The 25,281-nt window shown below is 48.8% G+C and overlaps 1 pseudogene across 1 annotated transcript in view; it reads left to right on the top strand.

Moving 5' to 3' along the window:
- Positions 1-24,194, top strand: part of LOC144754105 (E3 ubiquitin-protein ligase TRIM39-like) — a 225,678-nt pseudogene extending 201,484 nt beyond the window's left edge. Inside the window, exons 5-6 of the transcript XR_013594664.1 lie at positions 9,399-9,448; positions 23,686-24,194. The product of XR_013594664.1 is annotated as an E3 ubiquitin-protein ligase TRIM39-like (transcript). The remainder of the gene's footprint in view (positions 1-9,398; positions 9,449-23,685) is intronic.
- Positions 24,195-25,281: the final 1,087 nt, after the last annotated feature.

The raw sequence follows: 25,281 nt of genomic DNA, 5'->3' as shown, positions 1-25,281 counted from the left end.
AGTCATATTCAGATCAAAAGATGCAATGTATTGAATCCAGCAACATTGTTGCCGACTAGCCAAGAGTCGAGTGATTCCGAACCACATGACTGTTGTTTCAGAACTGAGGAAGAAACAAAAGGACAAATTGATTTAAAAGACACTCCGTTATCAGATCCAGATGGCACGTTGTATGTTGATGGGTCTTGCTTCAAATTGGAGAATGGTGATGTGACTGCTGCCTATGCAGTAACGACTTTGCGTACGATTGTGGAGACTGCAAGAGTGAGTCAGAATTCTGCCCAGGCTGCAGAATTGATCGCGCTAACAAGAGCGTGCGTTTTAGCTAAGGGAAAGAGAGTGAATGTGTTCACAGATAGCCAGTACGCGTTCGGCGTAGCCCATAGTTTTGGCCGTTTGTGGAAAGAGAGAGGTTTCATTACGTCCCATGGGACTAAGATTCAACATGGCCAGCTAGTTAATGACTTGTTGGAATCTCTAACCTTGCCGACTGAAGTTGCGATTGTGAAATGCAGTGCTCATAAAGCAATCACGGATGATGTTGGTCGTGGGAATGCTTTTGCCGATGAGACTGCAAAACAGACAGCTAGAAATATGATGAGCAGAATGTATGTTGCAACGTGTGCAAGATGGATTTCTGAGTCTGGAATGTGTGAGGACACAGTGGAAAGCGTGAAAGAAATTCAGAAAGAGGCGACTGAGGAGGAAAAGCGTGCATGGAAAGAGAGCACGGGTAAATTGGACCCGAGTGGGTGTTGGATTGACTTGTCGGAACAACAGTGTTGGATGTTGCCTGATGCGTATGTGCTTGCAGTAGTAACGATGGCACATGGAGCAGCGCACATCAGTTCTAAAGGGATTTGTAAGATGTTGGCTCCAGTTTGGAAGAATGATGGGATTAGTAAGTGTGCAGAGAGAGTGGTGAGAAATTGTATGGTATGCTTGATGCATAATCCTGGCAAGGGAATCCCCACACCTGCAGGTCACTTCGCTCCTCCTTCCTGCCCCTTTGAAGTGATTCAGTTAGACTTCATTCATATGAATCGTTGTAACAATCTAAAGTACGTCCTAGTGGTAGTTTGTGCGTTCTCCAGATGGATCGAAGCATACCCACTGAAGGACAATACTGCCTTGTCCACTGCCAAAATCCTTCTTAAAGAATACTTCCCCAGATTCGGAATGCACGGATTGTATGGTCAGATAACGGAAGTGAGTTCGTAGGGAAAGTTAAGCAGAGTGTGTGTGCCGGCCTAGGGATTAGACAAAAGTTTCACAGTGCGAATCATCCCCAGTCCGCGGGTTTAGTTGAGGGTTACAATGGCACCCTTAAACTGAAACTTGCTAAGATACAAGCATCCACGGGTTTGCCCTGGCCAGATGCACTGCCTTTGGCTTTGTTATCAACAAGAGCAACTGTACATTCTAGAGTAGGGCTTAGTCCATATGAAATAATTTTTGGTCGTCCTGCAAATGTTTGGGGGGTACCTAGACCAAAAGAATTTAAGCAGCTGGAATACCCAATGTTAATTGATTATCTTTTCGACTTGACTGCTAAATTGAGCCTTATTCACCAACAGGTTTTCGATGCATTGCCAAAGCCACCGGAGAGTCCAGGTCATCAGCTGAAACCTGGGGATCAAGTAGTCATTAGAAATTTTGCAAGAACGAAAAATCTTCAGCCCAGATTCGTTGGACCTTTCCAAGTCTTATTGGCAACGAGAACTGCTATTCGTGTGGCCGGACGGAAGAATTGGATCCACACGACACATGTCAAACGTGTGCCTCTGCCACTTCCTTACGACAACTGGGTAAAGAAAGGAATCAGTGCCTCTGAAGCAGAACAAATACCCAGGTTCATCCCTTTCAGTGATGCAGAACTGATCACTGATACATCAAACTCTGACTCTCCTCCTGAAACTGCTCTTTTGAACCCTGAACATTTGCCATCTGCACCAAAAGAACATTTGCCATCTGCAAACGTGAACATTGCAACGTCGGCTGAAAATACATTGTTTCCAGATCAGACAGCTCCTGCAAAACTGAGATACAACTTGCGATCTCGCAATATGGACAAATAAAGCAGGAAACTGCCTACTTTCACATTTGAATTTTTGATACTTTGCCTCCAGCCAGGAAGTTTGCTATTATTTTGTTGTTTTAAAATTGCCTTGCCGTCTGGGTAGCCGTAGGGTCGTGGCTGTGTGCCTAGTTGAATCTGCGGGGGTCAGACATAAGGTCGATCTTTCTGTTAGTTCTGGGAACTCCCAGGGCTGATAGAGGCATTTTCATCTACGTACACATCATCAGTGGTCACGAGCGGATTGTAGAAGATGGAGCTTCCTGAGCTGCAACGAAAGAATGTAATTTATGTTCGCAGAAATAGACTGTACCGAATACTTCACAGCAAATGCTTTCTAATGCAATGTGCAGTTACATTTTTAATTGTTTTGATAACGTTGGTGGGTGGAATCATCTTTGGTGTGCATTTGATTTTTATGCCGATAACTACAGTACCTCCCCTTGATCCTACTACTTCTACGGTTTCTTCTATGCATTCTTTTCACTCGTTTCCTGAACACGAACAAGCTCGACGCTCAGAATTTATTAACAATACATTTGTACAGCTCTTGCATCAACACCAACTGGTAGTTAATACTACAGACTGCTGGGTGTGTGGCTTGATACCTCACACTATGGATAAAGGCATTCCCTATCTAGTCTTGCCTTTTAGCTATAATGGATCATTTCAGGCCTTTCAGACCATTTTTTCCTATGCCCTTGAGACCTATCCTCCGCGTCCACCACGGTCCACTAAATACAACTCAGCCAACAAAGCTTTAGTCCAGGGAATTATTGACATGATTAAAGACGTCAATAATACTCCATCTTACCCTAAAGATGAATTACGGGTGTATTTGAGTTGGAACTCTACCGAGTATCGCCTTAGTTTGGGAGAAAGCAAGCGTAAAAGCTCCACTTCAGTCTGGGTCGTGCCTCACCGAGGTCAGGTCTGTTTGCAAGGAAATGGGAGAAATCTGAGAGCTCAGCTAGGGAGAAGTGAGTGCGTAGAGACTTACGTATTTCCGTCTAACTTCTCCCCTGCCTTCCTTACTGCTAGGGGTACTTACTTCATCTGTCAAGACAGGGCGTATACATGGCTGCCTGCTGACTTCTCAGGTTCATGTTATATTGCTCGATTGTTACCTCCGACATACACTGCTTCTTCAGATTATCACAAGACCAGAGTAGCAAGAGGTGTCTTCAGCAAGGAAGATACCGCTGGTCAGGAAGCTGGAGACTTCTTCAAAGGTTTCCTTCCGTTTTGGGGGCCTATGGCCAATAGTAGAAATCTACGTCAACTAACACGGGTAGTTGAATCTACCATTACAGAAACTGCTGGTGCCCTTAGTAACTTAACAGCTGAGCTTCAGGCGGATCGTCTCATGACGTTACAGAACCGTATGGTTCTGGACGTAATACTTGCAGATCGAGGTGGGGTATGCAGAATGATCCAATCGAGCTGCTGTGTTTTTATTCCCAATAATGCTCCAACCGTCTATGAAGCGATCTCTAAGCTACACAAGATTTCCGACTCTATACACGTAGACAAGGGAAACTGGTCCTTCATGGAGTGGTTTTGGACTCTGGTATCAGCGTGGGGATGGAAGGTTCTGATGGTCATTGGTGTCATCCTAGTATTTCTGTTCTCGTGCTGCCTTATTATCCAATGTGGTCCCGCTTTGTGTAGTCTCTGTGCTGCAACCTGTTTCAGAAAACCACCTGCATTTGGAGAGAAGGTACGAGACAAGATGATGATGCAACAACATGTCACTGACCTAATGAGCATAGAGTTAGACTCTGACATAGACTGAGTAATTGCCTATGTAAGGGCAAAAGGAGGGTCTGAGGTTCCATGACGATTTTAACCCGTGTTTTTAACATTGTCGCAAATACATAATTTTGGTATCAGTGAACCGCAAATGATCCATTTAGTATATCCTGGTGTTTTCGCTATGATACGAGCAAGAGCACTCCTGTTACAAACACATTTCTGATCTACCCGTGGCATCCATTTTAGAACACGGAAGCCATTTTGTATTCTTTGCCCTCACATAGTCAATGAACACGCAATAACCTCTTTCAATTAAGGACACGTAGGCTTTAGCCGGCAATTCACCTTGCTAGTGACACGTGCACCTTAGGCAAGCAACGCTGTGACAGCATGACTCAGCAAGAGCTGCCTCCTCAGCCTGAGGCCAGCCCTGCTATACTGGTTCTCGTGTCCTTTGGCTTGATCATGATTAGGCGGCCGAAGCTGGTAGCCTTGCCCATTTACGACCCACAAACATCTCTTATCCTGCTTTTCTATCTTCTGCACCTGGCTCTGCTCCTTTCCTTCTGGGCCTTTATTAGGGGGAGGTAACGAAATTTACGATGAGGCGGTCCGGGTCTTGAATGAGAGGTTGACATGGGATTATGATGGAATAGTGGGAACCTCTCGTTCGTAATGTTTTGACATCAGATATTATTGACGATTCCTGTACAACGCCAAATATTTATTGTTCAAGATACAAAGGTTTTGGAAATGTGCTAACATGTAAAGAATTTGCCTGAAGCCCAATATTTAGTATATAAGGAGCAACCCTCTTTGTACAAATTGAACAGGCTCCTAGATACTGCCCATGTGTAGTTTCTGTGACTTCTGTGTCCCTGCAGTAATAAACCTTTGGTCTTTGACGCCACCATCGAGAAGCCCGTGTTTCTGTTTGTTTGTGCACCGAGGCAGGTAGAACTCCGGGGTCTTCGGGTGTTATCCCTGACACCTCTGGACGGAACCAAAAAGTCCAGAACTCCACCAGCATCTCTGCAGCACACCTACCTGCTTCCTGTGGACACCCTGCCCTCTGGATCACTCCCATCTAGTACATACATGCCTGGTTCAATCATGCCCGCAGCACCCCTGCCTGCTCCCTGTGAAAATCCGATTTTCAGGGTTACTTCACGCTGCTCTGCCTGATGCCCGCAACCCTCACCGGTACCTGATGCCAGGCAGCCCCTACCTTGAGCCTGCTCTCTGTGCAGCGTGAAGGCCTCTTTCCCCACAGCTACTCCAACCCGCTGTGCCTGCTCCGCACCTCCTCCCACCACCTCCCGCTCTGTATGTGCCGGCGTGCAGCCTCCCTCCGCCCTCCACAGGGACCTGAAACCCTGCCTGTGCCGCCAGCCTCCCTTCCTGCACCCTCCACAGGGGCCTGAAACCCTGCCTGTTCCACCAGCCTCCGTCCCCGCGCCCTTCACAGGGGCCGGAAACCCTGCCTGTGCCGCCAGCCTCCCTTCCTGCACCCTCCACAGGGGCCTGAAACCCTGCCTGTTCCACCAGCCTCCGTCCCCGCGCCCTTCACAGGGGCCGGAAACCCTACCTGTGCCGCCAGCCTCCTCAGAGCCAGGCCTGGATGGGACTGGACCGGAGGACCGAGGCCTGAACCCCGCCTGTGAGAGTCGGGCAGAGCGGGGGAAGCAATGCGTGATGGACGCCCTCAAGGAGCCGAACGCCCCCAAGGCTCGCCCAGCACAGACATGCTCTTCGCACAGCACAGACGTGCTCTTCGCCCAGCACAGACATGCTCTTCGCCCAGCACAGACGTGCTCTTCGCCCAGCACAGACGTGCTCTTCGCCCAGCACAGACGTGCTCTTCGCACAGCACAGACGTGCTCTTCGCCCAGCACAGACGTGCTCTTCGCCCAGCACAGACGTGCTCTTCGCACAGCACAGACGTGCTCTTCGCCCAGCACAGACGTGCTCTTCGCCCAGCACAGACATGCGCTTCGCCCAGCACAGACGTGCGCTTCGCCCAGCAGAGACGTGCGCTTCGCCCAGCAGAGACGTGCGCTTCGCCCAGCAGAGACGTGCGCTTCGCCCAGCAGAGACGTGCGATTCGCCCAGCAGAGACGTGCGCTTCGCCCAGCAGAGACGTGCGCTTCGCCCAGCAGAGACGTGCGCTTCGCCCAGCAGAGACGTGCGCTTCGCCCAGCAGAGACGTGCGCTTCGCCCAGCAGAGACGTGCGCTTCGCCCAGCAGAGACGTGCGCTTCGCCCAGCAGAGACGTGCGCTTCGCCCAGCAGAGACGTGCGCTTCGCCCAGCAGAGACGTGCGCTTCGCCCAGCACAGACATGCGCTTCGCCCAGCACAGACATGCGCTTCGCCCAGCACAGACATGCGCTTCGCGCAGCACAGACATGCGCTTCGCCCAGCAGAGACCTGCGCTTCGCCCAGCAGAGACCTGCGCTTCGCCCAGCAGAGACCTGCGCTTCGCCCAGCAGAGACCTGCGCTTCGCCCAGCAGAGACCTGCGCTTCGCCCAGCAGAGACCTGCGCTTCGCCCAGCAGAGACCTGCGCTTCGCCCAGCAGAGACCTGCGCTTCGCCCAGCAGAGACCTGCTCTTCGCCCAGCAGAGACCTGCTCTTCGCCCAGCAGAGACCTGCTCTTCGCCCAGCAGAGACCTGCTCTTCGCCCAGCAGAGACCTGCGCTTCGCCCAGCAGAGACCTGCGCTTCGCCCAGCAGAGACCTGCGCTTCGCCCAGCAGAGACCTGCGCTTCGCCCAGCAGAGACCTGCGCTTCGCCCAGCAGAGACCTGCGCTTCGCCCAGCACAGACCTGCGCTTCGCCCAGCACAGACCTGCGCTTCGCCCAGCACAGACCTGCGCTTCGCCCAGCACAGACCTGCGCTTCGCCCAGCACAGACCTGCGCTTCGCCCAGCACAGACATGCGCTTCGCCCAGCACAGACATGCGCTTCGCCCAGCACAGACATGCGCTTCGCCCAGCACAGACCTGCTCTTCGCCCTGCACAGACCTGCTCTTCGCCCTGCTGGCCCAAAGTGAAGCCCTGCGGAAGGTTCTGGAAACATACCGTCAGTGAAAGGTGTCCGGGGGTGTTAGGGGCGGCGGTGCGCGGGAGCACCTATGTCAACATATAGCTACGGTGCGTGTTTCATCAGATTCTGCAATATGTGTAAATATTTTCACCTTTACAGGACCCACACATTCATAGAAATAATAGTTTTGGATTGGAAAAAAACTGAGCATTTTTAATGCAGATTCATGTATCGCCTTTGTATCTGGTGAGCACCGAAACTAGAATTATCTGGAAAATGTGTACTGTGTGTTTTATAAAACTTTTCATTTCACATCTGTTACACATGCCTGTAACACTATGGCCTTGTTTCAATTTTTATTTTTTTATATTGTTGCTGAATCTATAACGTTCTTAATAAAATTATCTGAAATATAAACATGTAATAAACAAATAAGTTAAAAGTCTAGGTAACACAATTACTAAATTCATGTACAAATAGAGGGAAATTTATACATTAATAATTGCAAATAACTGAGTAGGGAATATGGTTAAGGGAGCAAAGTGAAGTGCTCTGAAGTGGTCTGGAAATGTGTAGCGCTTTTTAAAACATCTAAAAAAAATATGTCCACAATATGTGTAACAAAATTATTAACCACACATAAATCCAGACAGGCCCCCACTTTAGCTCGGTATTTTATAGTATTTGTTGTAGGATTCAGGTACACTAAACTCAGGCACATTATAGTTAGTTCAAAAACCTTCGGAATTCACTGAAAAAACCATAGGTTTCAGGCACGTTGTAGTTCGAAATTAGCATTTCAAAAACCTTTGAAATTCACTGAAAAAACCATAGGTTTCAGGCATGTTATAGTTAGAAGGACATTTCATTCGTACAAACCCATATAAATTCCGGCGTTATAGATAGTTCAGCTAAATATAACTCGCACCCCCACAATGCACTGCTGATGGCATCACATACTAAATCATTCATGACATCACTGATGACATCATCCAGTGACTGTGTGCTTCTGTAAAGTTTAAATATGCTTTATATAAATAAATTCCAAGGTGTATGGAGAAATTAATGGGTGTATGAGTGTCTGTATGGATGAATTTGTGGGTGTGCGAGTGACTGTATGAGTAAGTGATTAAACGTGTTGCTGAATGCATGGGTTAGTGACTAAACTGTGTGAATCCTTGTATCAGTGTGTAACTTGGTGTGTAAGTGTGTGCATGCGTTGATGAGTATCAACATAAATGTTTATATCAGTTATTGTTTGGTTAACTGAGTATTTGTATAGGTGCTTCAGTGTATGTGTGGGTGGGAAGTGTGTGACTGCAGAGATGTGTGAGTGGTTAATACACTGGGTGTATGGATTCAAGACTGTATAAGGAAACAGCTGTATGGGTGGGTGAGTGAGTGTATGGGTGTGTTGTGAGTGAATAGATGTCTTAGTGGTAAATGTGCAAGTAACTACATAGGTAAAAGACAGTATATTTCAGTAATGGTGTATTGAAATAAGTATATGTGAGAGTAAGTGATTGTGACAGTGGGTTTATGGATGAATGTGTACTTGTTTGAGTGATTGTAGAAGAGAGTAAGTAGAGTAAGTATGGATTAGTTTCTGTAGGAATAAGTGAGTTGGTGTGTATTTAATTTAAGGTGAGTAAATGGGAGTGTGATTGATTCTTTGCATGACTGACTAGATGTCTGAGTAACTCTGGATGAGTGGTGGTGTGTTAGTGTCTGTGTAGCTGTATGAGTGCGTATCATAGTGTTGTATTGATGAGTGACTGCATGTATGAGTGACTGTATAGGTGAATGACTGGATGTGTGTGTAGACCTGTAAATCAGTCAGTGTGTATGTAGTAACTGGTATTGGTGTGTGTAGGGTTTCGAAAATGGTAGTGTATATTTTAGAGTGGGTGTATGAAAGGTTACATTAGGGTGTGAGGGGATGTATCAGATTTTCACGTGGATGATGTAATCAGTGATATCATTTGATATGTCATCAATGATGTAATATGTGATGTCATCAGAAGTGCATTGCGGGGGTGCGAGGTATAGTTAGCTGAACTAACTATAACACCGAAATTTCTATTGTTTTGTATGAATGAAATGTCCAATTAACTATAACGTGCCTGAAACCTATGTTTTTTCTGTGAATTTTTTAAGTATATACACAAGACTCCACCAGGAGCAGATGCAACCTGTTAGTCAGCCCCCCTTTCACTGATCCAACGGACGCTCCTAGAAGACCCACGCTGAGGCACTCCGTGGCCTCACAAGAAGCGCACTGGTCTCACTGAGCTATCTGCCTTAGAACACCCACTTCCTATCAGAAGATATTGAAGGTACTTTTGGGTATCGTTATCGCTTAGACAGTAGCGTATGAACAGTAACTCACACTGAGCTCTGGTCCGCAGGTGCTGCTCTTAATACTGAATCTTATTTCAAATACAGATGTTATGTGATGTTGATCCTTTGTTCCTGTAGCTGTCATTTCTCTTTAATACAAAGATCATGTGTGTGTTACTACAGGTGTAATAATGTGAAGATTCAGAACCCAGAGGTGGTGAAGAGTTTCACAGGTAAATATTGCGATGATTAGCTCTGAATATTACTGTTCATGAAAATGATATGGTATGTTGTGGTGTGGTATGGTATTGTATCGTGTGATATGATATTGGGATGGTGGGCTATGGTATGGTTTGGTGTGGTATGGCATGGGATGGTGTGGTATGGTATGGTGCAGCATACTATGGTCTGGTGTGATATGGTATGGTGTGGTGGGCAATGGCATGATGTGTGCTATGGTATGGTGTGGTATAGTGTTGTGTGTAATGGTATGGTGTGGGGTGGTATGGTTTGGTGTGCTACGAAATGGTATGTTATGGGATGTTATGGTGGGATGGGATCAGATAGGATAGTGTGGATTGGTATGGAATGTTATGATGATATGGCGGGTGTACTATAGGGTGAGGTCATGGTATAATATGGTAGAGTGGTGTGGGATAGTTTAGTATGGTGGTAATGCATGGCATGGGATGGCATTATGTTATAGTGTGGTGTGCTACGGAATGGAATGGTATGTTATGGGAAGTAATGGTGGGATGGGGTTGGATGGGATGGCATGTATGGTGTGGTGTGATGGGCTTTGGCATGGTGTGGTGTGCTACGGAATGGTATGGTGTGCTGCGGAATGGTATGGTATGTATGGTATGTTATGGGATGTTATGGTGGAATGGGATTGGTTTGGATGGGATGGTGTGGACTGGTATGGAATGTTATGATGATATGGCGGGTGTTATGATACTGCTAGGCTTGACAACTGCAAGTAACTCAGTTACTGTAGTATTCGGTGACAATCAAATGGAAAATTACCTCAAAATTTTGTATTTACCACACAACACATTCTATTTTCCAGAGTTTTAGCACCAACAGGGACCTAGCACATGCATCTACACGGACCCAACGCATGCAATGTAGTGAGCGAGGGCATGCACCTGCACTTACTTAATGCATGCACTCACAGTAACCTAGCACATGTACCTACACTGACCTAACACATGTACCTACACTGACCTAACACATGTACCTACACTGCCTAGCGCATGCATCTACACTGGACTAGCACATGCACCTACACTGACCTAGCACATGCATCTACACTGGACTAGCACATGCATCTACACTGGACTAGCACATGCACCTACACTGGACTAGCACATGCACCTACACTGACCTAACACATGAACCTACACTGACCTATTGCATGCATCTACACTGGACTAGCACATGCATCTACACTGGACTAGCACATGCATCTACACTGGACTAGCACATGCATCTACACTGGACTAGCACATGCATCTACACTGGACTAGCACATGCATCTACACTGGACTAGCACATGCATCTACACTGGACTAGCACATGCATCTACACTGGACTAGCACATGCATCTACACTGGACTAGCACATGCATCTACACTGGACTAGCACGTGCATCTACACTGACCTAGCACATGTACCTACACTGACCTAACACATAAACCTACACTGACCTATTGCATGCATCTACACTGGACTAGCACATGCATCTACACTGGACTAGCACATGCACCTACACTGGCCTAGCACGTGCATCTACACTGACCTAGCACATGTACCTACACTGACCTAACACATGAACCTACACTGACCTATTGCATGCATCTACACTGGACTAGCACATGCATCTACACTGGACTAGCACATGCATCTACACTGGACTAGCACATGCATCTACACTGGACTAGCACATGCATCTACACTGGACTAGCACATGCATCTACACTGGACTAGCACATGCATCTACACTGGACTAGCACATGCATCTACACTGGACTAGCACATGCATCTACACTGGACTAGCACATGCATCTACACTGGACTAGCACATGTACCTACACTGACCTAACACATGAACCTACACTGACCTATTGCATGCATCTACACTGGACTAGCACATGCATCTACACTGGACTAGCACATGCACCTACACTGGCCTAGCACGTGCATCTACACTGACCTAGCACATGTACCTACACTGACCTAACACATGAACCTACACTGACCTATTGCATGCATCTACACTGGACTAGCACATGCATCTACACTGGACTAGCACATGCATCTACACTGGACTAGCACATGCATCTACACTGGACTAGCACATGCATCTACACTGGACTAGCACATGCATCTACACTGGACTAGCACGTGCATCTACACTGGACTAGCACATGCATCTACACTGGACTAGCACATGCACCTACACTGAACTAGCACATGCACCTACACTGACCTAACACATGAACCTACACTGACCTAGCGCAAGCATCTACACTGACCTAGCACATGCATCTACACTGGACTAGCACATGCATCTACACTGGACTAGCACATGCACCTACACTGGCCTAGCACGTGCACCTACACTGACCTAGCACATGCACCTACACTGACCTAGCGCATGCATCTACACTGACCTAGCACGTGCATCTACACTGACCTAACACATGAACCTACACTGACCTAACACATGAACCTACACTGACCTATTGCATGCATCTACACTGGACTAGCACATGCATCTACACTGGACTAGCACATGCATCTACACTGGACTAGCACATGCATCTACACTGACCTAGCGCATGCATCTACACTGACCTAGCGCAAGCATCTACACTGACCTAGCACGTGCATCTACTCTGACCTAGCGCATGCATCTACACTGGACTAGCACATGCATCTACACTGGACTAGCACATGCATCTACACTGGACTAGCACATGCACCTACACTGGCCTAGCGCATGCATCTACACTGACCTAGCACATGCACCTACACTGGACTAGCACATGCATCTACACTGACCTAGCACATGCACCTACACTGACCTAGCACATGCACCTACACTGGCCTAGCGCATACACCTACACTGGCCTAGCGCATACACCTACACTGACCTAGCGCATGCATCTACACTGACCTAGCGCATGCATCTACACTGGCCTAGCGCATGCATCTACACTGACCTAGCCCATGCATCTACACTGACCTAGCACATGCATCTACACTGACCTAGCACATGCACCTACACTGGCCTAGCGCATGCATCTACACTGGCCTAGCGCATGCATCTACACTGACCTAGCACATGCACCTACACTGGACTAGCACATGCATCTACACTGACCTAGCGCATGCATCTACACTGACCTAGCGCATGCATCTACACTGACCTAGCGCATGCATCTACACTGACCTAGCGCATGCATCTACACTGACCTAGCACATGCACCTACACTGACCTAGCGCATGCATCTACACTGACCTAGCGCATGCATCTACACTGACCTAGCGCATGCATCTACACTGACCTAGCGCATGCATCTACACTGACCTAGCGCATGCATCTACACTGACCTAGCACATGCACCTACACTGACCTAGCGCATGCATCTACACTGACCTAGCGCATGCATCTATACTGACCTAGCGCATGCATCTACACTGACCTAGCGCATGCATCTACACTGACCTAGCGCATGCATCTACACTGACCTAGCGCATGCATCTACACTGACCTAGCGCATGCATCTACACTGACCCAGTGCATGCATCTACACTGACCCAGTGCATGCATCTATACTGACCCAGTGCATGCATCTACACTGACCCAGCGCATGCATCTACACTGACCCAGCGCATGCATCTACACTGACCCAGCGCATGCATCTACACTGACCTAGCGCATGCATCTACACTGACCTAGCGCATGCATCTACACTGACCTAGCGCATGCATCTACACTGACCTAGCGCATGCATCTACACTGACCTAGCGCAAGCATCTACACTGACCTAGCGCAAGCATCTACACTGACCCAGCGCATGCACCTACACTGACCCAGCGCATGCATCTACACTGACCTAGCGCATGCATCTACACTGGCCTAGCGCATGCATCTACACTGGCCTAGCGCATGCATCTACACTGACCCAGCGCATGCATCTATACTGACCCAGTGCATGCATCTACACTGACCCAGCGCATGCATCTACACTGACCTAGCGCATGCATCTACACTGACCTAGCGCATGCATCTACACTGGCCTAGCGCATGCATCTACACTGACCCAGTGCATGCATCTATACTGACCCAGTGCATGCATCTACACTGACCCAGCGCATGCATCTACACTGACCTAGCGCATGCATCTACACTGACCTAGCGCATGCATCTACACTGACCTAGCGCATGCATCTACACTGACCTAGCGCAAGCATCTACACTGACCTAGCACGTGCATCTACTCTGACCTAGCGCATATATCTACACTGGCCTAGCGCATGCATCTACACTGACCTAGCGCATGCATCTACACTGACCTAGCACGTGCATCTACTCTGACCTAGCGCATGCATCTACACTGGCCTAGCGCATGCATCTACACTGACATAATACATGCATCTACAGTGGCCTAGTGCATGCATCTACACTGACCTAGCATGTAGGCACTTACACTGACCTCACGCATGCACGTACACTGACCTATTGCACACACACAGTTTATAAGATTTTCCCTCACAGTCTACACTCACACGATGCACTCACAGTTAGGCCTGTCGCTTCAGGTACATATGTACTCATGCCATGCACGCATACACACAACACAAGACAACAATAGAGTACTGCTGCACTGATTTCTGAAGATAATTCCTGAACACTATTCGTCATTTGCCTGCTACAATTTCTGTAATTTCAGCCAAAGTGGAATGTGTCCGCTGTAATATCTGGTTGAGTGGAACTGCACGTGCTAACACTGCGTGTGGTTATGCTCCACATGGCAATACTGCATGTGGTAATACTGCGTGTGGTAATAGTGCGTGTGGTAATCCTGCGTGTGATAATCCTGCGTGTGGTAATAGTGCGTGTGGTAATCCTGCGTGTGGTAATCCTGCGTGTGGTAATCCTGCGTGTGGTAATCCTGCGTGTGGTAATCCGGCGTGTGGCAATCCGGCATGTGGTAATCCGGCATGTGGTTATGCTGCATGTGATAATACTGCATGTGGTAATACTGTGTCACTTTGAATACCAGTTCGGAAGAAACTTACATTTTTTTTTCAACTTAGTGTTGACACAAAACTGGACTGTGGCTTCTGACAGGGTGTTGGACTTCAGTGAGATATACTGGCTCGGCCCCTGTAGTGTTTCTGAGCAGGCGGTGGAGTTCAGTGAGATATTCTGGCTCAGCCCCGGTAGTGTTTCTACAGGGCGGTGGAATTCAGTGAGATATTCTGGATCAGCCCCTGTAGTGTTCCTACAGGGTGGTGGAATTCAGTGAGATATTCTGGATCAGCCCCTGTAGTGTTTCTGACAGGACGGTGGCATTCAGTGAGATATTCTTGCTCAGCCCCTATAGTGTTTCTACAGGGGGTGGAATTCAGTGAGATATTCTCGATCAGCCCCTGTAGTGTTCCTACAGGGGGTGGAATTCAGTGAGATATTCTGGATCAGCTCGTGTAGTGTTTCTACAGCGCGGTGAAGTAAAGTGAGTTATTCTGGCTCAGCCCCTGTAGTGTTTTTACAGGCCGGTGGAGTTCAGTTAGATATTCTGGATCAGCCCCTGTAGTGTTTCTGACAGGACGGTGGCGTTCAGTGAGATATTCTGGCTCAGCCCCTATAGTGTTTCTACAGGGTGGGGAAATTCAGTGAGATATTCTGGATCAGCCCCTGTAGTATTCCTACAGGGTAGTGGAATTCAATGAGATATTCTGGCTCAGCCCCTGTAGTGTTTCTGAGCAGGCGGTGGAGTTCAGTGAGATATTCTTGCTCAGCCCCTGTAGTGTTCCTACAGGGGGGTGGAATTCAGTGAGATATTCTGGATCAGCCCCTGTAGTGTTTCTGACAGGACGGTGGCATTCAGTGAGATATTCTTGCTCAGCCCCTGTAGTGTTCCTACAGGGGGGTGGAATTCAGAGAGATATTCTGGATCAGCCCCTGTAGTATTTCTGACAGGGCGATGGAGTTCAGTGAGATATTCTGGCTCAGCCCCTGTAGTGTTTCTACAGGGCAGTGGAGTTCAGTTAGATATTCTGGCTCAGCCCCTGTAGTGTTTCTACAGGGCGGTGGAGTTCAGTGAGATATTCTGGCTCAGCCCCTGTAGTGTTTCTACAGTGTGGTGTTCAGTGAGATATTCTGGCTCAGCACTTCTAGTGTTTCTACAGGGCGGTGGAGTTCAGTGAGATATTCTGGCTCACCCCCTGTAGTGTTTCTTCAGGGCGGTGGAGTTCAGTGAGATATTCTGGCTCAGACCCTGTAGTGTTTCTACAGGCCAGTGGAGTTCAGTGAGATATTCTGGCTCAGCCCCTGTAATTATTCTGACAGGACGGTGGAGTTCAGTGAGATATTCTGGCTCAGCCCCTGTAGTGTTTCTACAGGGCAGTGGATTTCAGTGAGATATTCTGGCTCAGCCCCTATAGTATTTCTAGAGGGCGGTGGAGGTCAGTGACATATTCTGGCTCAGCCCCTGTAGTTTTTCTCACAGGGCGGTGGGGTTTATGGAGATATTCTGGCTCAGGCCCTGTAGTGTTTCTACAGGGTGGTGGAGTTCATTGAGGTATTCTGGCCCAGCCCCTGTAGTGTTTCTACAGGACGGTGGAGTTTCTCTGAGATATTCTGGCTCAGCCCCTGTAGTGTTTCTACAGGGTGGTGGAGTTCAGTGAGATATTTGGCTCAGGCCCTATAGTGTTTCTAAAGGGTGGTGGAGTTCAGTGAGATATTCTGGCTCAGGCCCTGTAGTGTTTCTACAGGGCGGTGGAGTTTAGTTGAATATTCTGGCTCAGCCCCTGTAGTGTTTCTGATAGGCCTGTGGTGTTCTGTTCGATATTCTGTCTCAGCCCCTGTAGTTTTTCTACAGGCCGGTGGAGTTCATTGAGATATTCTGGCTCAGACCCTGTAGTGTTTCTGACGGGGCGGTGGAGTTCAGTGAGATATTCTGGCTCAGCCCCTGTAGTGTTTCTATAGGGCGGTGGAGTTCAATGAGATATTCTGGCTCAGGCCCTGTAGTGTTTCTACAGGGCAGTGGAGTTCAGTGAGATCTTCTGGCTCAGCCCCTGTAGTGTTTCTACAGGGCAGTGGAGTTCAGTTAGATATTCTGGCTCAGCCCCTGTAGTGTTTCTACAGGGCGGTGAAGTTAAGTGAGATATTCTAGCTCAGCCCCTGTAGTGTTTATACAGGGTGGTGGGGTTTAGTGAGATATTCTGGCTCAGCCCCTGTAGTGTTTCTACAGGGCGGTGAAGTTAAGTGAGATATTCTGGCTCAGCCCCTGTAGTGTTTATGCAGGGTGGTGGGGTTAAGTGAGATATTCTGGCTCAGCCCCAGGATGGTTTCTGAGAGGGCGGCGGAGTTCAGTGAGATATTCTGGCTCAGTCCCTGTAGTGTTTCTGAGAGGGCGGCGGAGTTCAGTGAGATATTCTGGCTCAGAAGCTGTAGTGTTTCTACAGGGCGGTGGAGTTCAGTGAGATATTCTGGATCAGCCCCTGTAGTGTTTCTACAGGGTGGTGGGGTTTACTGAGATATTCTGGCTCAGGCCCTGTAGTGTTTCTACAGGGTGGTGGAGTTCAGTGAGATATTCTGGCTCTGCCCCTATAGTGTTTCTACAGGGCAGTGGAGGTCAGTGACATAATATGGCTCAGGCCCTGTAGTGTTTCTACAGGGTGGTGAAGTTCAGTGAGATATTCTGGCTCAGCCCCTGTTGTGTTCCTACAGGGTGGTGGAGTTCAGTGAGATATTCTGGCTCCGCCCCTTTAGTGTTTCTGGCAGGGCGGTGGAGTTCAGTGAGATATTCTGGCTCAGCCCCTGTAGTGTTCCTACAGGGTGGTTGTGTTCAGTGAGATATTCTGGTCAGCCCCTGTAGTGTTTCTACAGGACGGTGAATTTCAGTGAGATATTCGGGCTCAGAACCTCTAGTGTTTCTACAGGGCGGTGGAGTTCAGTGAGATATTCTAGCCCAGCCCGTGTAGTGTTTCCACAGGGCGGTGGAGTTCAGTGAGATATTCTGGCTCAGACCCTGTAGTGTTTCTGACAGGACGGTGGAGTTCAGTGAGATATTCTGGCTCAGACCCTGTAGTGTTTCTGACAGGGCGGTGGAGTTCAGTGAGATATTCTGGCTCAGCCCCTGTAGTGTTTCTATAGGGCGGTGGAGTTCAGTGAGATATTCTGGCTCAGCCCCTGTAGTGTTTCTATAGGGCGGTGGAGTTAAATGAGATAGTCTGGCCCAGCCCCTGTAGTGTTTCTGAGAGGGAGGTGGATTTCAGTGAGATATTTTGGCTCAGCCCCTGTAGTGTTTCTGATAGGGCGGTGGAGTTCAGTGAGATATTCTGGCTCAGCCCCTGTAGTGTTTATACAGGCCGGTGGAGTTCAGTGAGATATTCTGGCTCAGCCCCTACAGTGTTTCTACAGGCCGGTAGAGTTCAGTGAGATATTCTGGCTCAGCCCCTGTAGTGTTTATACAGGCCGGTGGAGTTCAGTGAGATATTCTGGCTCAGCCCCTACAGTGTTTCTACAGGCCGGTAGAGTTCAGTGAGATATTCTGGCTCAGCCCCTGTAGTGTTTATGACAGGACGCTTGGAGTTCAGTGAGATATTCTGGCTCAGCCCCTGTAGTGTTTCTACAGAGTGGTGGAGTTCAGTGATGTATTCTGGCCCAGCACCTGTAGTGTTTCTGCAGGGCGGTGGAGTTCAGTGAGATATTCTGGCCCAGCCCCTGTAGTGTTTCTACAGGACGGTGTAGTTCAGTGACATATTCTGGCTCAGCCCCTGTAGTGTATCTGACAGGTCGGTGGAGTTCAGTGAGATATTCTGGCTCTGCCCCTGTAGTATTTCTGACAGGAGGGTGGAGTTCAGTGAGATATTCTGGCTCTGCCCCTGTAGTATTTCCAAGAGGGCGGTGGAGTTTAGTAGGATATTCTGGCTCAGACCCTCTAGTGTTTCTAAAGGGTGGTGGAGTTTAGTAGGATATTCTGGCTCAGCCACTGTAGTGTTTCTACAGGACAATGGAGTTCAGTGAGATATTCTGGCTCAGCCCCTGTAGTGTTTCTACAGGGTGGTGGAGTTCAGTGTTATATTCTGGCTCAGGCTCTGTAGTGTTTCTAAAGGGTGGTGGAGTTTAGTAGGATATTCTGGCTCAGCCCCTGTAGTGTTTCTACAGGACAATGGAGTTCAGTGAGATATTCTGGCTCAGACCCTGTAGTGTTTCCACAGGGCTGTGGTGTTCAGTGAGATATTCTGGCTCAGCCCTTATAGTCTTTTTACAGGGTGGTGGAGTTTAGTGAGATATTCTGGCTCAGCCCCTGTAGTGTTCCTACAGGGTGGTGGAGTTAAGTGAGATATCCTGGCTCAGGCCCTGTAGTGTATCTGACAGGGCGGTGGAGTTCAATGAAATATTCCAGCCCAGCCTCTCTAGTGTTTCTGATAGGGCTGTGGAGTTCTGTTCGCTATCCTGGCTGAGCTCCTGTAGTGTTTCTACAGGGCAGTAGGGTTCAGTGACATATTATGGCTCAGGCCCTGTAGTGTTCCTGACAGCGCGGTGAAAATAAGTGAGATATTCTTGCTCAGCCCCTGTAGTATTTCTACAGGCCGGTGGAGTTCAGTGAGATATTCCGGCTCAGCCCCTGTAGTGTTTCTACAGGAGGGTGGAGTTCAGTGAGATAGTCTGGCCCAGCCCCTGTAGTGTTTCTACAGGAGGGTGGAGTTCAGTGAGATAGTCTGGCCCAGCCCCTGTAGTGTTTGACATAGCAATGGAGTTCAGTGAGATATTCAGTCTCAGCCCCTGTAGTGTTTCTGACAGGGCGGTGGAGTTCAGTGAGATATTCTGGCTCAGCCCCTGTGGTGTTTCTACAGGGCGGTGGAGTTCAGTGAGATATTCTGGCTCAGCCCCTGTAGTGTTTCTACAGGGTGGTGAAGTTAAGTGAGATATTCTGGCCCAGCCCCTGTAGTGTTTCTACAGGACGGTGGAGTTAAGTGAGATTCTGGCTCAGTCCCTGTAGTTAATCATGACATGGCGGTGGAGTTCAGTGAGATATTCTGGCTCAGGCCCATTAGTGTTTCTGCAGGGCGGTGGAGTTCAGTGAGATATTCTGGCTCAGGCCCTGTAGTGTTTCCACAGGGCGGTGGAGTTCAGGGAGATATTCTGGCTCAGCCCCTCTAGTGTTTCTACAGGGCGGTGGAGTTCAGTGTGATATTCTGGCTCAGCTCCTGTAGTGTTTCTACAGGGCGGTGGAGTTCAGTGTGATATTCTGGCTCAGCCCCTCTAGTGTTTCTACAGGGCGGTGGAGTTCAGTGTGATATTCTGGCTCAGCCACTGTAGTGTTTCTGACAGGACGGTGGAGTTCAGTGAGATATTCTGGCTCAGCCCCTGTAGTGTTTCTGACAGGGCGGTGGAGTTCAGTGAGATATTTTGGCTCCGTCCCTGTAGTGTTTCTACAGGGCGGTGGAGTTCAGTGAGATATTCTGGCTCAGTCCCTGTAGTGTTTCTACAGGGTGGTGAAGTTAAGTGAGATATTCTGGCCCAGCCCCTGTAGTGTTTCTACAGGACGGTGGAGTTAAGTGAGATATTCTGGCTCAGCCCCTGTAGTTAATCATGACAGGGCGGTGGAGTTCCGTGAGATATTCTGGCTCAGCCCCTCTAGTTTTTCTACAGGGCGGTGGAGTTCAGTGTGATATTCTGGCTCAGCTCCTGTAATGTTTCTACAGGGCGGTGGAGTTCAGTGAGATATTCTGGCTCAGCCACTGTAGTGTTTCTGACAGGACAGTGGAGTTCAGTGAGATATTCTGGCTCAGCCCCTGTAGTGTTTCTACAGGGCGGTGGAGTTCAGTGAGATATTCTGGATCATACCCTGTAGTGTTTCTACAGGGCGGTGGAGTTCAGTGAGATATTCTGGCTCAGTCCCTGTAGTGTTTCTACAGGGCGGTGGAGTTCAGTGAGATATTCTGGCTCAGCCCCTGTAGTGTTTCTACAGGGTGGTGAAGTTAAGTGAGATATTCTGGCCCAGCCCCTGTAGTGTTTCTACAGGGTGGTGGAGTTCAGTGAGATATTCTGGCTCAACCCCTGTAGTGTTTCTGAGAGGGCGGTGGAGTTCAGTGAGATATTCTGGCTAAGCCCCTGTAGTGTTTCTACAGGGTGGTGAAGTTAAGTGAGATATTCTGGCCCAGCCCCTGTAGTGTTTCTACAGGGTGGTGAAGTTAAGTGAGATATTCTGGCTCAGACCCTGTAGTGTTTCTACAGGGTGTTGGAGTTCAGTGAGATATTCTGGCTCAGCCCCTGTAGTGCTTCTACAGGATGGTGGAGTTCAGTGAGATATTCTGGCTCAGCCTCTGTAGTGTTTCTGACAGGGCGGTGGAGTTCAGTGAGATATTCTGGCTCAGCCCATGTAGTGTTTGTACAGGGCGGTGGAGTTCAGTGAGATATTCTGGCTCAGCCATGTAGTGTTTGTACAGGGCGGTGGAGTTCAGTGAGTTATTCTGGCTCAGCCCCTGTAGTGTTTCTACAGGAGGGTGGAGTTCAGTGAGATATTCTGGCTCAGCCCCTGTAGTGTTTCTACAGTGCGGTGGAGTTCGGTGAGATATTCTGGCTCAGCCCCTGTAGTGTTTCTACAGGGCGGTGGAGTTCAGTGAGATATTCTGGATCATACCCTGTAGTGTTTCTACAGGGCGGTGGAGTTCAGTGAGATATTCTGGCTCAGCCCCTGTAGTGTTTCTACAGGGTGGTGAAGTTAAGTGAGATATTCTGGCCCAGCCCCTGTAGTGTTTCTACAGGGTGGTGGAGTTCAGTGAGATATTCTGGCTCAGCCCCTGTAGTGTTTCTACAGGAGGGTGGAGTTCAGTGAGATATTCTGGCCCAGCCCCTGTAGTGTTTCTACAGGACGGTGGAGTTAAGTTAGATTCTGGCTCAGTCCCTGTAGTTAATCATGACAGGGCGGTGGAGTTCAGTGAGATATTCTGGCTCAGCCCCTCTAGTGTTTCTACAGGACGGAGGAGTTAAGTTAGATTCTGGCTCAGTCCCTGTAGTTAATCATGACAGGGCGGTGGAGTTCAGTGTGATATTCTGGCTCACCTCCTGTAGTGTTTCTACAGGGCGGTGGAGTTCAGTGATATATTCTGGCCCAGCCCCTGTAGTGTTTCTACAGGACGGTGGAGTTAAGTGAGATTCTGGCTCAGTCCCTGTAGTTAATCATGACAGGGCGGTGGAGTTCAGTGAGATATTCTGGCTCAGTCCCTGTAGTGTTTCTGACAGGACGGTGGAGTTCAGTGAGATATTCTGGCCCAGCCCCTGTAGTGTTTCTACAGGACGGTGGAGTTAAGTGAGATTCTGGCTCAGTCCCTGTAGTTAATCATGACAGGGCGGTGGAGTTCAGTGAGATATTCTCGCTCAGTCCCTGTAGTGTTTCTGACAGGACGGTGGAGTTCAGTGAGATATTTTGGCTCTGTCCCTGTAGTGTTTCTGACAGGATGGTGGAGTTCAGTGAGATATTCTGGCTCAGCCCCTGTAGTGTTTCTACAGGGTGGTGGAGTTCAGTGAGATATTCTGGCTCAGCCCCTGTAGTGTTTCTACAGGGCGGTGAAGTTCAGTGAGATATTCTGGCTCAGCCCCTGTAGTGTTTCTACAGGGTGGTGGGGTTCAGTGAGATATTCTGGCTCAGTCCCTGTAGTGTTTCTACAGGGCGATGGAGTTCAGTGGGATATTCTGGCTCAGTCCCTGTAGTGTTTCTACAGGGTGGTGGAGTTCAGTGAGATATTCTGGCTCAGCCCCTGTAGTGTTTCTACAGGGCGGTGGAGTTCAGTGAGATATTCAGGCTCAGACCCTGTAGTGTTTCTACAAGGTGGTGGGGTTCAGTGAGAAATTCTGGCTCAGCCCCTGTAGTGTTTCTACAGGGCAGTGGAGTTCAGTGAGATATTCTGGCTCAGTCCCTGTAGTGTTTCTACAGGGCGGTGGAGTTCAGTGAGATATTCTGGCTCAGCCCCTGTAGTGTTTCTACAGGGCGGTGGTGTTCAGTGAGATATTCTGGCTCAGCCCCTGTAGTGTTTCTACAGGCTGGTGGAGTTCAGTGAGATATTCTGGCTCAGCCCCTGTAGTGTTTCTACAGGGTGGTGATCTTAAGTGAGATATTCTGGCTCATCCCCTGTAGTGTTTCTACAGGAGGGTGGAGTTCAGTGAGATATTCAGTTCAGCCCCTGTAGTGTTTCTACAGGGCTGTGGAGTTCAGTGAGATATTCTGGCTCAGCCCCTGTAGTGTTTCTACAGGAGGGTGGAGTTCAGTGAGATATTCTGGCTCAGCCCCTGTAGTGTTTCTACAGGGTGGTGAAGTTAAGTGAGATATTCTGGCTCAGTCCCTATAGTGTTTCTACAGGGCGGTGGAGTTCAGTAAAATATTCTGGCTCAGCCCCTGTAGTGTTTCTACAGGGCGGTGGAGTTCAGTAAGATATTCTGTTCAGCCCCTGTAGTGTTTCTACAGGGCGTTGGAGTTCAGTGAGATATTCTGGCTCAGCCCCTGTGGTGTTTCTACAGGGTGGTGAAGTTAAGTGAGATATTCTGGCTCATCCCCTGTAGTGTTTCTACAGGAGGGTGGAGTTCAGTGAGATATTCTGTTCAGCCCCTGTAGTGTTTCTACAGGGTGGTGAAGTTAAGTGAGATATTTTGGCTCATCCCCTGTAGTGTTTCTACAGGAGGGTGGAGTTCAGTGAGATATTCTGTCTCAGCCCCTGTAGTGTTTCTACAGGGCGGTGGAGGTCAGTGAGATATTCTGGCTCATCCCCTGTAGTGTTTCTACAGGGCGGTGGAGTTCAGTAACATATTCTGGCTCAGCCCCTGTAGTGTTTCTACAGGGCGGTGGAGTTCAGTAACATATTCTGGCTCAGACCCTGTAGTGTTTCTACAGGGCGGTGGAGTTCAGTGAGATATTGTGGCTCAGCCCCTGTAGTGTTTCTACAGGGCGGTGGAGTTCAGTGAGATATTCTGGCTCAGCCCCTGTAGTGTTTCTACAGGGCGGTGGAGTTCAGTAATATATTCTGGCGCAGTCTAGTGCTGTGCGCTTTAGTGTAGTGAGCAGTTTAGTGCTGTGCGATTTAGTGTAGTGAGCAGTCCAGTGCTTCGTGCTCTCTAGCGCCGCATGCTCCTTCCAGATGTGGTGTAAATTAATCACATGTAAACCAGAAGCAGTAATTACAGCCTTTCTTTGTGTCATTAAATCTCTAATTGTGAATCTCTTCTCTGCAGTGATGGTGACTCTGGATCCTGACACGGCTCATCCTGAGCTCCTCCTGTCTGAGGGGCGGAGACGAGTGAGATACACGGGCACAGAACAGACCCTGCCGGACACCCCCAAGAGATTCACCCGCTGGCCCTGTGTGCTGGGGAGCGAGGGGTTCACCTCCGGCAGACATTACTGGGAGGTGCAGCCGCTGCAGGAGGGGTACGGGTGGCGTGTGGGGGTCGCAGCAGAGTCTGTGGACAGGAAGGGAGACTTCACATGGTCACCCGAGGGGGGAGTCTGGGCTGTGCAGGGGTGGGGGGGTCAGTACTCGGCTCTCACCTCCCCTAAGACCCCTCTGTCCCCTCGTGTGAAGCCCCTGAAGCTGGGGGTGTATCTGGACTACGAGGGGGGGCGGCTGTCCCTGTACAATGCTGACTCCATGGAGCTTCTCTACTCCTTCCCGCAGGCCCCCTTCACACAGAGGCTCTTCCCGCTCTTCTGGCTCTATGGAGCGGAGCTGAGGCTGGTGTGAGAGCTGCAGGGAGCTTCAGACCCTCATCCTTCCCTGCCTCCCACCCCCCTACAGGGGAGGAGCGGAGCTGAGGCTGGTGTGAGCCCCCCACCCCCCTCAACTGTCACCCACAGTTTAAACTCCAACATTCCAAGGAATCTTCTTCAATGACCCTCTCACCTGTTTCCATGACAATCAGAAGCCTCAGTGAAACTATGTGTCTCGTTTCCTTGTACATTTTAAAAACAAGGGCAGACAATGTTTCCCGTGTGAATAAATGCACCAATAACAGCTGTAACATGATAAAGTCTCAAAAGAATTAAACAAGCACTGGCATATTCAATAGGTCTCGCCTGTGGGTCCTTTATAAGTCTTTAGCCAGAGCAATTTTTCTAAGTTATGTTGTAGAGCAGTGTGGCTGCTGTGCTCCGTACTGCAAACCTGGTGTCTAGTGCTGTGACGTGGGGCAGTGGCATGGTGTGGTGTGTTATAAGGTATGTGTTGGTGGGATGCATGTGGGTGGCATATGCATCTTTACAACAAAAATCGTTAAAGTTACCTTTACATTTTTATTCCCGCCTGAAAACCGCTGACCACTCAAGGGCAACAGACGTACATCTTAATCCTCTGCACTACTCATTTAGAATGAGTGGAAACAGCCACTAGAACACACTCTGATCTCTCTCCCGCAGACACATTATTTGCCAAAGTTAACTTTACATTTTTATTGTTGCCTGCAAACCTCGGAACACACAAGGACATGTTCTTTGCAGCAGGTATCTTAATCCTCTGCGTGATTTTAGCATCACTCTAAACAACCACTAAATTAAACTCACATCTCTCTCCAGCAGTTACATTAATCGCCAAAGTTCCCTTAACATTTTTATTGTCGCCTGAAAATGTATGAACACTCAAGGACATGTTCCATGCAGCAGGCATCTTAATCCTCTGCACTACTTTAGCATAAGTGGGATCAGCCACTAGAAAAAACTCCTATCTCTCTCCCGCAGACAAATTATTTGCCAAGGTTAACTTAACATTTTTATTGTCAACTGAAAACCGCTGAACACACAAGGAAATATTCTTTGCAGCAGCATGAGTGGAAACA

Source organism: Lissotriton helveticus, chromosome 5_1 (genome assembly GCF_964261635.1).
Source record: "Lissotriton helveticus chromosome 5_1, aLisHel1.1, whole genome shotgun sequence".
In the NCBI taxonomy this organism is placed as follows: domain Eukaryota; kingdom Metazoa; phylum Chordata; class Amphibia; order Caudata; family Salamandridae; genus Lissotriton; species Lissotriton helveticus.
The sequence above is the reverse complement of the archived record's forward strand: the minus strand, read 5'-3'. Positions and strand labels throughout refer to the sequence as shown.